Below are 12,683 nucleotides of genomic sequence, written 5' to 3' on the forward strand. Positions count from 1 at the left end.
ATAAAACAACAACAGCAAAAACAACTACAAAAATCCAGGCATGAAAGATTACATAGTTTAAGATTCATTTATATTTCCAGAGCAAGCAAACTGTATTGTTAGATATTGAGATACTGGTTGCACAATGGAGAATGGTAATTGAATGAATGTACAAATGGGGCTTTTGGGATGTTTGTACTTTTCTTTTCTCGATCTGAATGATAATGACTTGAGTGTATTCATTCTGTAAAATTCATAGAACCGAACGATATGACTTGTGTACTTATCTGATGTTAACTTTACATTGAAAGTTCTATAAACCATTTGAGAATGGTGTGTGCTTTTTGTATACATTTACACTTAAAAAATTAATTCAAAGTGTACTAAAAAGCTATTCAAGAAACTAGAAAAATAATTTTAAATAACCTTAAAAGTTAGGAGGGAATACTTCTGTCTGAATGCATCCCATCCTCCCTCCACTTTTTAAAAAAATTATTATTACATTTAGTTAGCCAACATATAGTACATCATTAGTTTTGATGTAATGTTCAACGATTCATCAGTTGTGTATAACACCCAGTGCTCATCACAGCACATGCCCTCCTTAATATCCATCACCCAGTTACCCCAAACCCCCACCCCCTCCCTTCTGCAGTCCTTAGTTTGTTTCCCAGAGTCCCCCTCCACTTTTAATTTCAACGCGTTCCCTTCTCCTGACTCGAGCAGCAGCCAGCACCAACAATCCAGCAGGTCCTTCGTAGAACAGGGATGGCTTCAGGCTCCATCGTAATCCCTGTGAGGTAATTGAAACAAGCCTGTCACTTCTCCTTGTGAGAGTTTTTTCAGAGAGTTCCAGGGCAAGGATTAAGCACAGTGTTTTCTACATAATTGTTGGCTTTGCAGTAACTGTGATCCAGTGGATAAAGAAAAGCCCTACTGTCTGTATGGCTTGTCTCTCGGGCTCCCAATATCTGAAAAGGAGTATTGTTGGTTGGCTTTTCCAGACAGAGTTGAGGGTGCAAAATATTTATTAAGGATTAATGTCTCTGAAAGGAAGCCAAGTGTCAAGGGTGTGAAAACAAGATGGAATAAAGGAAGAAGTTCAACTATGACGCAGGACTCCCAAAATCTCAGCCATTTTGGTAGGGAAGGCTGAAGCAAGTGTGGACTGTTCGAGTATTATAATAATAATTTGTTCTGAAAATGTCTTCGTAGGAGAGAGAGTGAATTACAGAAACCACGGAGGTCACAATAAACTTATTGGAAGAAAAGCACTCTTCACACATCAGAATTTTATTTATTAAAGTACATTTTTACTTTTAGTATTGAAGTATATACTCAATATCACTAATCACCAAGGAAATGCAAATCAGATCAGTAATTAAAGGCAAGAACTACCTCATTCATTTTTCTATCCTCAGAATTGTGTTTGATGCTCCAAGTTTCTGTGAATCAATAAAAATTTCAAATGAGCAGCAGCATATAACGCAAATAAGAAATTAAAGCTGCTCTCCCTGTAAAAGGCAATCCATGCATCTTGACTGGTTAATCAGAAACAGATTTTGAAATTGGTAATGGGCTTTGGGAAAGTCAGCCTCAGGAAGAGCCTAAAATGACACTAGTGAGTTCAGTTAATCCAGCAGATAGGTACATCTCAGGGAGAAGTGACGAAGACTTACCTTTAAGCACTTATCTGAAGATAGCTGTGGGAGTTCTATGACAGTTGGAACTGTACTGTTGACACAGGTTGGTACATAGATTATTTTAAAAAAGTAAATGTCACAGTTTATGATGAGAGCAAACAGGATAGCTATACAGAGGATTTAATAAACTGTGGGAAGAGGTTGGAAAATGCAATGGGGTTGGGAAGAGAGATTGATAAGGGAAAGTGAGAAGAAGTTAGCAAATGAAATAACAGGAAAGATTATTAAGTGGGTATATATTTATTTTGAACACTCTTTCTTTGGAGTTGTCCTCTCACCTAAGACCATTGAGCACCCACACAGAGAGCACCTAATAGGAAAACAGCAGAGATTGTACAAAAGGACTAAAACACAGCCATTCCTTCCCCCTGACGCAACTTTGCTTTTGTCTTCCTAGATTCCAAGATGGCTGACAGTACTAAATTTTGGGGTATGGCACCTATCATACTGAAGATGAGCAAAGACCCCACCAACTTCTACATAGGGCGAGCACTGTGGTTCAGCATTACTTTTCTTTATATTTCAGTTGTGTATGTAGTGCAAAACACCTGGCTTCACCTGGATCAAGACTTCCAGTGCCATGGAAACATCTCCAAAGCCTGTCTGGCCGAATGCTATGAGAAGCACTTCACCAGGCCTGTGTTAGGTGTTTGGTATGTGGTTGGCTTTGCCTTTTCCTCCATCTTTTTTGTGATGGAGTTTTTTGTCTCTCAGACTGTGCATAAACAAAACAAGATATTTAAGAAGGAATCTTTGGAAAAGGAGCCCAAAGACACTGACAGCAACGCAGACGATGTAGAGACAAAGGAAGACGAGATTTTTGACTTATCTCGGGAAAAGCCACTGTTGGCAATGTATCTTGTCTACTTTCTCACGCAGCTGTCCATACAGGTGATCTTCTTGGTCATTCTCATTCACTATCACATACCACTGATTAAAAAACCCATTCGGTGCAGTACCCACATGTGTCATGGGCCTTATGCATGTGTGCTGTTGGGGACACAGGAAAAGATGATGTCCATCATACTTCTGGCTACACTCTCAGTGGTTATCATGATGTTTTGTATTATGTTCTTCCTGTACACCATTAACATATACCTACTCATGGGACGTAAATCTGCCTGAGAAATACAGCGGCTCCATAAAATCCTGCCAGTAGCCCTGATGATCAGCACTGACGACAAAACACGGAATAATCGCAGAAGAGGCTCATAGCAGTCCAATACCAAGATACCAAAAGAAACAAACAAAAATACATACTTGATCCTTATTTCACATTCCCAAAACATTTTTATCCTAGAAAAATAAACTTGGAGATGGGACAAGCCTGCTTTCTTCTCATCTGGATATTCAATATTTCCTAAAGAAAAAATAGGTTTCAGGATATTTCCAAGGGAGGAAGGTGAGGGCATTTCACCCTAGGAGTTTTGATATCCTGTCCACAGTGAAATTTTAAGGACTATTCTTTTCCGTTTTGTTGGCTAGTAATTTCAGCTCAAGGTTAAGAGAATTTACATAGTAGAATTTTAGAGGGAGGGACAAAGTGCAAAATGAAAGATGAAGAAGATGGCTTCTTTAGTACATTAGAACAGTCGCTACTATGGACAGTGTTCTTAATATCTTGCAGGGTTTCCTACCTAAGTGAACTTCAGTGCAGATGTTTCAAGGAGGGTCATACCAAATATTTTGCCTAAGTAGAAAATACAAATGAATATGAAAAAAAGGGAAATAATGTGTTCTCAGAGCTTCAAAGTAAATGATTTTGTTTCAGACACATATTAAGGACAAGGAAAGAAAAGAAAAGCAGCAAATATATTTCTGAATTTGCTCGGTATCTTTTCCCCTTTGGTACTTTATTTCATTATTACCAACTACTGGCTTAGTTTCAGCAAGCTGAACGAAGATATGTAGAAATGATTAAATTTGGGGCAGCTGGATGGCTCAGTCAGTTAAGTGTTTGTCTCCAGCTCAGGTCATGATCCCAGGGTCCTGGGATCGAGTCCCACAGCAGGCTCCTTGCTCAGCGGGGAGCCTGCTTCTCCCTCTGCCTGCTGCTCCTCCTGCTTGTGCTCTGTCTCTCTCTGACACATAAATAAAATCTTAAAAAAAATGAAGTGATTAAATCTGAGAAGGAAACTCTTTATCGAACCATTGAAGATTCTCCACTGACAGTAGACTTAAGTTGTAAACGCAGCCACAGAGCAGCTGCTAGTGGTGTATGGATACATTTGGGGCCCGGGAAAATAGATAGACCTTCAATGAGCAAGGCAAATGGTTCCTGATAAACCAAGGTGGCTCACCCAAAAATAAACAGCACCGAGATGAGATTAGATGGTGTTGTGTGGCTATATGTATTTATAGTCAGGCATTGACACGTGGCACTAGGATGGCAGCCTGAGAATCCCTTTTAACATGTCTTGAACTCCACCCAGAGTCAATGAAGTAAATACGCAGGGTTCACGTCTGGTGATGGGTGTGCCCCTCCCCTCAAGCTCCTCCTGTCATGCTACTTATTTATTATGCTTTAGCCGATCCCAGAGGTCTATAATTTGTGACTTAATTTGCTATGTATAGGTAAGTTCTCCTCAGGTCTAATATCTGTCCAATTTTCTCCATCATCACCCTCACTCTTTACTATTACAGGATTATATCTCACTTGATCTCAATAATAGCTGTCTAATGTTGGCCCCCTCCCATTCTCCATACTGTTGCCACTTCCATGCTTTGGCTCCTCATTGTCCTAAGAAAAAGCTTAAACTCCTTGAAATTTTTTTACAAAATTCTCCTTTGTTAGCTTCCTGTTTAGCAACCCACTGTCATTTTTGACTATGACCTCCCAACGCATCCACACTTCATGCTCCAGCCAATTGTTAGAGTGCCTTATAATGCAATGCTGTTCTTGACCTCGCAGCCTTCACACAAGCTTTACTTTCCAACTGTGATCATTTTCACAGAGCTCCCGTTCTCTTCGTTTACCTAACTTCCACTAATGACCTGGTTCGGTTTAGATGTCACCCCCTGCAGGAGGACTTCTTTGCTCTTCCACGTCTGAATTAAGAGATCTCATTCTGTGAGTCTGTGTTCTTACCTAGTCATGGCACTTGCAACAATGTATTGCTATTTGCCTTTACCATCGACTAAGATACAACCTTTTTGCGAGAGGGAATGTGTCTAATTTCCTTCCTAATTTACATGTAAGGCTAAAACACATTGTACATGTTGAATAATTATTTGTAGGTAAAATTCTTAAATGAAATATAGCTGTTGTCCTTATAATAAAAATAGCTTTAGAAATATCAGTAAAATACAGCCACTCTGAAAAACAGTATGGTGTTTCAAGAAGTTAAAAATATCCCTTTCTTCCCCTACTGATCTTCTTAGTTCTTATGTTCCATAGATGAAAGAAATCATATGATAATTGTCTTTCTCTGCTTGACTTAGAAAGGGGGGGTAATCAGAAGGGGGAATGAGGCATGAGAGACTGTGGACTCTGAGAAACAAACTGAGGGCTTCAGAGGGGAGGCGGATGGGGGAATGGGATAGACTGGTGATGGGTAGTAAGGAGGGCACGTATTGCATGGTGCACTGGGTGTTATACGCAACTAATGAATCACTGAACTTTACATCAGAAACCAGGGATGTACTGTATGGTGACTAACATAATATAATAAAAAAACATTAAAACAAAACAAAACAAAACAAAGAAGTTAAAAATAGAGCTATCCTACGACCCAGAAATTGCACTACTGGTTATTTACCCCAAAGATACAGACATGATGAAAAGAAGGGGCACCTGCATCCCAATGTTCATAGCAGCAATGTCCACAATAACCAAACTGTGGAAGGAGCCAAGATGCCCTTCAACGAATGGATAAAGAGGATGTGGTACATATATACAATAGAATATTACTCAGCCATCAGAAAGGATGAATACCCACCATTTGGATCAACATGGATGGAACTGGAGAGGATTAGGCTAAGTTAAATAAGTCAGTCAGAAAAAGAAAATTATCATATGGTTTCGCTCATATGTGGAATATAAGGAATAGTGCAAAGGACCATAGGGGAAGGGAGGGAAAACTGAATGGGAAGAAATCAGAGAGGGAGACGAACCATGAGAGACTCTGGACTCTGGGAAACAAACTGCGGGTTGCAGAAAGGGAGGTGGGTGGAGAGATGGGGTAAATGGGTGATGGGCATTAAGGAGGGCATGTGATGTGATGAGAACTGGGTGTTACACACAACAAATGAATCATTGAGCACTACATCAAAAACTAATGATGTTACTATATGTTGGCTAATTGAATTTAAATTATAAATAAATAAATAGATAGATAAATAAATAAACAATTTTTTAAAAAAGAAATACCAGTATATTATATAAAGAAGTATTAGAAGAGGAAATAATTTTTCAAGTTCCTTAGACCAATTTAGAATACGAAGATTGAGATCTTAGGAGCCAAGTTACACTTACATGGCATGGAAAAGGACGTATATGGGAACTAATTGCTTTTTTATGTTGTTTTATTTATTTATTTTAATATACATACAGTCAACTTCACTCTTCTGATGTACCGTTCTGAATTTTGACAAATGCGTAGAATGGAGTAACTACCACCATAGCCAAGATACAGAACAGTTGCATTAGCCCAGATATTCCCCTCATGCTGTCACTTTGAGTTAACTTCTCCCTCACCCAAAACACCTGACAATTACTTATCCGTGTTCCATACCTATAGTTTTGTCTTTTGCATAATATCATATAAGTGAAATGCACAAAATATACACTATTGAGTTGAGCTTCTTCTACTTAGCATAATGCATTTAGGATTCATCTACAACCTTGTATGTCTCAAGTTAGTACCTTTTCATGCCTAAATAATATTCCATCACAGGAACTGCCACATTTTGTTTATCCAGTCACCAGCGAAGGACATTTTGAATTATATCCAAAGTAGGCCATTGTGAAAAAGCCACTAGAGTTACTATTAGGCCTCATGTATAGATTTTTGTGTGAGCATAAATTTTCATTTTTCTTGGGCATATACTTTTGAATGGGATTGTGGAGTCATACATTTATAAATGTCTCCATGTATGACTCCACAATCCCATTCAAAAGTATTTGCCCAAGAAATTTGGCTCTGCCCAAGAAATATGACTATTAGTATACGGATTTATAATAAATTGCCAAACTGCTTTCCAAAGTGATTATACCATTTTGATTCTCACCAACAATATATGAGAATGCCATGTATTTTGAGTTAATTTTTGTGGACGGTATAAAATCTGTAGAGCTAGGTTGTTGGGATTTTTGTTTACATATGAAAAATCCAGAAACATTTGTTGAAATGACTATCCTTTCTTCATTGCATTGTCTTTGTTGAATTGTCAAAGCTCAGTTGACTATATTTGGATAGGCCCATTTCTGTATTCTCAATTCTGTTTTAGCAATTTGCCGAGTTTTTATAGCTAACCTATTAGAAACTGAATTTGGATCCAAGACATCCTATGCTAGAGGCCTAGCTCTTAACCACTGCTATATATTATCTCTCTATTGCTGTTTGGCAGAAAATATTAAATATTTTAGGGGAAAAGTTAATGAAAGGATAAAACTCCCTAGACAGTAAACTTCTGCTTTCACTTATTTCAACTTTCCGTCATGCCAATCTTCTTCCCGACCAAACTTAGACTACAAAATCAAGAGAAAAACAAAACAAAACAAAACTCTGGCTTACTTCTCTTCACTTCCATGATTTATAGTGAGTCCTGCTTCTCAGAACCAACAAAACTTATTTTTTTAATAATTTTTATTTTGTTATATTAGTCACCATACAGTACATCCCCAGTTTTTGATGCAACGTTTCCTGATTCATTATTTGCGTATAACACCCAGTGCACCATGCAATATGTGCCCTCCTTAATACCCATCACCAGCCTCTCCCAATCCCCTACCCCTCTCCCCTCTGAAGCCCTCAGTTTGTTTCTCAGAGTCCACAGCTTCTTTTTTTTATAATAATTTTTTATTATATTATGTTAGTCACCATACAGTCCATCCCTAGTTTTTGATGTAAAGTTCCATGATTCATTACTTGCATATAACACCCAGTGCACCAAGCAATACATGCCCTCCTTAATACCCATCACCAGTCTACCCCATTCCCCCACCCGCCTCCCCTCTGAAGCCCTCAGTTTGTTTCCCAGAGTCCATATCATATGGTTTCACTCATTCATGGAACATAAGAAGTAGAAAGATCAGTAGGAGAAGAAAGGGAAGAAGAAGGTGGGAGGTAAACAGAAGGGGGAATGAACCATGAGAGACTATGGACTCTGGGCAACAAAACTTATTTAAGCTTTTATATTTGACCCAAAATGTGTTCCAAATTCCATGTGAAACTATAGAGCAGGGATGAATGGTCATTCACAGCTCCAGTTGTGAACTCATTTTCTATACCTGATCCTTACATTTTATCCTGCCCAGCTTCTAACTCTCCCTACCCATGTGCTCATCATCTCATTTCCACCACTGCTTCATGTCTTGAATTTTGGGTAAAGCTCCATTTTCTCAGTGATATCCTGCTTTCTCTGGATTTTTGACTCCCCTGTTTCTGGTTCTCAGTCTCACCTACACTGCCTTTGGCTTCCTGGAGTAAATCCTCCTTTGGCTTGGTTTGCTCCTTGGACTCACCACTACAAACAATGTATTCATCAGAATCTTACTTCAAAAGGTATTGTCTGGCATGACTCCAATGTCTAGAGTGCCATGATCAACCACATAGCTGTTTTCAATCTTACAAACTCCATGAACTCTATTTGTTTATGGTTTCTAATCAGGTATAATGTTAATTTCAGACGTAATTGGTCATATAGTTTTCAAGTCCTCCACAATGGATTAGACATAGTAAGTCTGAAGATGTTGAAGGGAGCAAGAACTCCAAGAAGTGATATCAATGAAGAGAAAGCCATCAATAGTGATAAATCAAAAGATACAACTGCTTCAGTCTGAAATTAAATCGTGAAGGAGCAAACAATCATATACACATCAACATCCCATTTCATTATTGTTCCAACGCTATACAGCAAATGCCATTTATAATGATGATTCTGAGTGGTTAAAAAATGTGAAATAGGGGCACCTGGATGGTTCAGTCAGTTAAGCGTCTGCCCCACATGAGGCTCCCTGCTCATCGGACAGCCTGTTTCTCCCTCTCCCTCTGCCGCTCCCCCTGAGTGTGCTCTCTTTCTATCAAATAAATAAATAAAATCTTCAAACAAAAATGTCAAATTATGTTCAGTATAGTCTGATTAAGAAAGAAAGAGTGAAAATAAATAATATTTTTAGAAAGATGTTCACCAAAGTATTAAAAGCAGTAAAACAAAACAAAAATTTAAAAAACACCTTATAATAATAATTAAATTGCTTGAAAGAATCACCTTGAGGAAAAAAAAAACTATAGTCTATGAAAATAGATAAAGAAATGAAGAAGAGGAAAACAGCCTTGGTTTTTCTCCTGTCGAACATAAGAAATTTCACAAAATATTAACATTAGACAAGGCCGTGATGGGTCAAGATAAAAACAAGACCACTCCACAATCATGAACACACAACAAAAGCATAAAAGCATAACCACAAAAACCACACTGTTCAAACCACAAAAATGACCACGCATCCCCTATACTGGTTAATAAGAATGACTGCTTCTTCTTTACTAAATAAAACTTTAGCCCCTCTCTAGTTTTCCTTCCTTCCAGAAAAGATTTCTTAAAGTACCCAATCAGACAATTATCTTCATTTCCTGACAGCATCCAATCCAGAGCAAAGCACTACTTCCTTAAACTCTCCCTGAAACCACCCAACACAAGCTCAAATCCTATAATGAATAATTTCTAACATCCCCATATGAAGCACCACATGGTGGTGTGCATTTCCCCTCCCCGCAAAGAAAGATAAATGCAACTTCTTTAACAGGTATGTTCATGGTGGTCAATGGATGGAGGACATTGACAGAGGGCAGGATGGTATGCTGTTTAAGAGACTGCTGTCCTTTGAATCCTGGCTTCACCCAATCAACAGCTGTGTAAATTAAGTGAATTAAACTTGCTCAGGCTCAATGGGGGAGAGGGGGGTAATAAAAAATATTTCTTTTTCAAAGTTGGGTTGAGAATTAAATGAAAAAATATATGAGTATGCATTGCCTTATTTTAGTTGTTAGAATACCTAACTCAAATAGATTTTAAAAATCAGGGTGCCTGGGTGACTCAGTCAGTTGGGCTTCTGCTTTCAGCTCAGGTCATGATCCCAGGGTTCTGGGATTGAACCCCACATCAGGCTTCCTGCTCAGCAGAGAGCCTCCTTCTCCCTCTCCCTCTGCCCCTCCCCCTGCTTGTGCCTACTCTCTCTCTCAAATAAATAAATAAAATCTTTTTTAAAAACTAGGAGTTAATATTTATCCCATATAACAACTTTAGTCTGAGATAGTCTAAGGGTTCAGTGAGTGGCTTGTTGAGGTCAAAATGCTTCACATCCTTCCACTCTGGCTTCTTCCTGTGTCCTCAGCACTACCACTCACGGCTGCAAGACAGTGTGGCAGCTCCAAGTGCCATGCCCTCAACATCTCTGTCTTCAAAACCAGGAAGTGAGGAGGACAGCAGCCTTCCCTTACATCTGTTTGGGGAAAGGAGAAAACACTTGTCCAGAATTTCCACTAGCGGGCGTTCCCCCTTTGTCTCCTTCCTGAGTACTGTACTCAATAAGAGTGGAGTCTACAGTTACAGTACCTGAGATCAAATCCTGACTCTGGCACTAACTGTGCAACCAGGGAAAGTTACTTAGCCTCTCTGTGTCTTAGTTTGTCACCTGTAAAATAGAAACAGTAACATTCACACTGAAAGTTGGCATGAGGATTAAATTGTGTAGCATATGTAAAGACCTTAGAAGAGTGTCAGACATGTAGAAGGTGTAGGTAAGTGCTAATTCTTACAATACACTGCCACATGCCTAGTCATACTTACAAGGGAGACTGTGAATGAAAGTATCTGGCCTTTTCAGCCTCTTTCTTAGAAGGCTCATTGTGCCAGCAAAAAAAAAAAAGAAAAAAAAGAATGGGAATGGAAAGTCTCTTGTGTAGGAAACCAACAGTGCCAGCCACTATACATAGTGTTTGAAGGGTCCTTAGCAAAAGTAAATTCTCAAATAAATAATTTCCATCATTTGTAATAATATTCTGCCTTCATTAAATGGCACAATACAATGTCATTTAATAAATAGATCCCCAAATCCAACAACATTAACCTGCTTCTTTCTTTTTTCTTTTCTTTTTTAAATAATCTCTACACCCAACGTGGGGCTCAAACCCACCACCTCGAGATAAGGACTCGCCTGCTCCACCACTGACCTATAGCCAGCAGACTCCTTTCTCGCGTGGCCAGTCACACTCCCGCACCACCTCCCAGACTCCACAGACTCAGGTGACTACAACTTCACAGTGGGGGGTGACACTGCACATCGAAGTGTTCTGGGCAAGGTCTTACTCCTAGTCTGTGGAGATGTGTTCTAAACTTTATCCTTCCTGCTTCTTGCATCCATTAGGATAACTATTAAAAAGAAAAGACAGCAAGTTTTAGAGAAATTGGAACACTTGTACACTACTGATGGGAATGTAAATTGGCACAGCCATTATGGGGAAAAAAGAGGGAGGTTCTTCAAAACACTAAAAATAGAGTAATCAGAGCTTCTTCCAGACGTGCAGCTCTCCTGGTTTCCTGGAGTTTCCTCACGGCATGGCCGCCAAACGCCAGTCTTCGTTCCTGCCTTAAAGGAAGAAACCGAGACTGCCTCCTGCCCGCAAGCCAGAGGAGACGTGGACCTCTCAGCGCTTGCCAAAGGGAGAAAAAAAAAAAAAAAACAGCAAGAAGCAATCAAACATATTGATGAAGTACAAAATGAAATAGACTTCATGAACAAGCCAGTGAGATTTTGAAAGTAGAACAGAAATATAAGAAACTTCACCAACCATTGTTTTTCAGAAGAGGTTGGAATCAATTGCCAAAATCCCCAATTTTTGGGTAACAACTTTTGTCAACCATCCACAAGTGTCTGCTGCTTGGGGAAGAGGACGAAGAGGTATTGCATTAGTTGACAAGAGTTGAAGTGACAGAATTTGAAGATATTAAATCAGGTTACAGAATAGATTTTTATTTTGATGAAAACCCTTACTTTGAAAATAAAGTTCTCCCCAAAGAATTTCATCTGAATGAGAGTGGTGATCCATCTTCAAAGTCCACTGAAATCAAATGGAAATCTGGAAAGAATTTGACAAAACATTCAAGTCAAACACAGAATAAAGCCAGCAGGAAGAGACAGCATGAAGAACCAGAGATCTTCTTCACCTGGTTTACTGACCATTCTGATGCAGGTGCAGATGAGTTAGGAGAGGTCATCAAAGATGATATTTGGCCAAATCCATTACATTACTACTTGGTTCCCAATATGGATGATAAGGAAGGAGAAGGAGAAGAGGGAGGAGAAGAAGAAAGGGGAGGAGGAGGAGGAAGAGGAGGAGGAGGAGGAGGAAGAAGAAGAGGAGAAGGAGGAGAAGGAGAAGAAAGTGAAGAAAGGAGAAGGAGAAGGATTGGAAGATATTGGTGAAGGAGGAGATAAGGATGAAATGAAGAAGAGAAGGTGATGATGAGGGGGAGGAAGGAGAGGAGGATGAAGGAAAAGATGACTAATGGAACACTGATGGATTTCAACCTTCCTTTTTTAGTTTTCTCCAGTCCCTGGGAACAAGTTGCAGTCTCTTTTTCTTTTTCCTGCTCATTCATCCTGTTGTTTGAAGTCTCCATTCTCTCCCTTTATGCCATAGTTCTCAACTTATTTCGGGGGAAAATATCTTGAGCAGAATACAGTGGGAAAAGAATCTCTACCCCTTTCTATTCCAAATTCATTTTTATCCCTTCTTGTCTCAACAAAAACTTTATGGAATCACCACCACCATGCTCTAT

General features: G+C 39.2%; 1 pseudogene; it reads left to right on the forward strand.

Moving 5' to 3' along the window:
* Window positions 1–11,459: 11,459 nt before the first annotated feature.
* Window positions 11,460–12,471, forward strand: LOC113257427 (protein SET-like; annotated as a pseudogene).
* The last annotated feature ends 212 nt before the right edge of the window (window positions 12,472–12,683 follow it).

The sequence above is a fragment of the Ursus arctos genome, unplaced genomic scaffold, assembly GCF_023065955.2.
Source record: "Ursus arctos isolate Adak ecotype North America unplaced genomic scaffold, UrsArc2.0 scaffold_26, whole genome shotgun sequence".
Lineage (NCBI taxonomy): Eukaryota > Metazoa > Chordata > Mammalia > Carnivora > Ursidae > Ursus > Ursus arctos.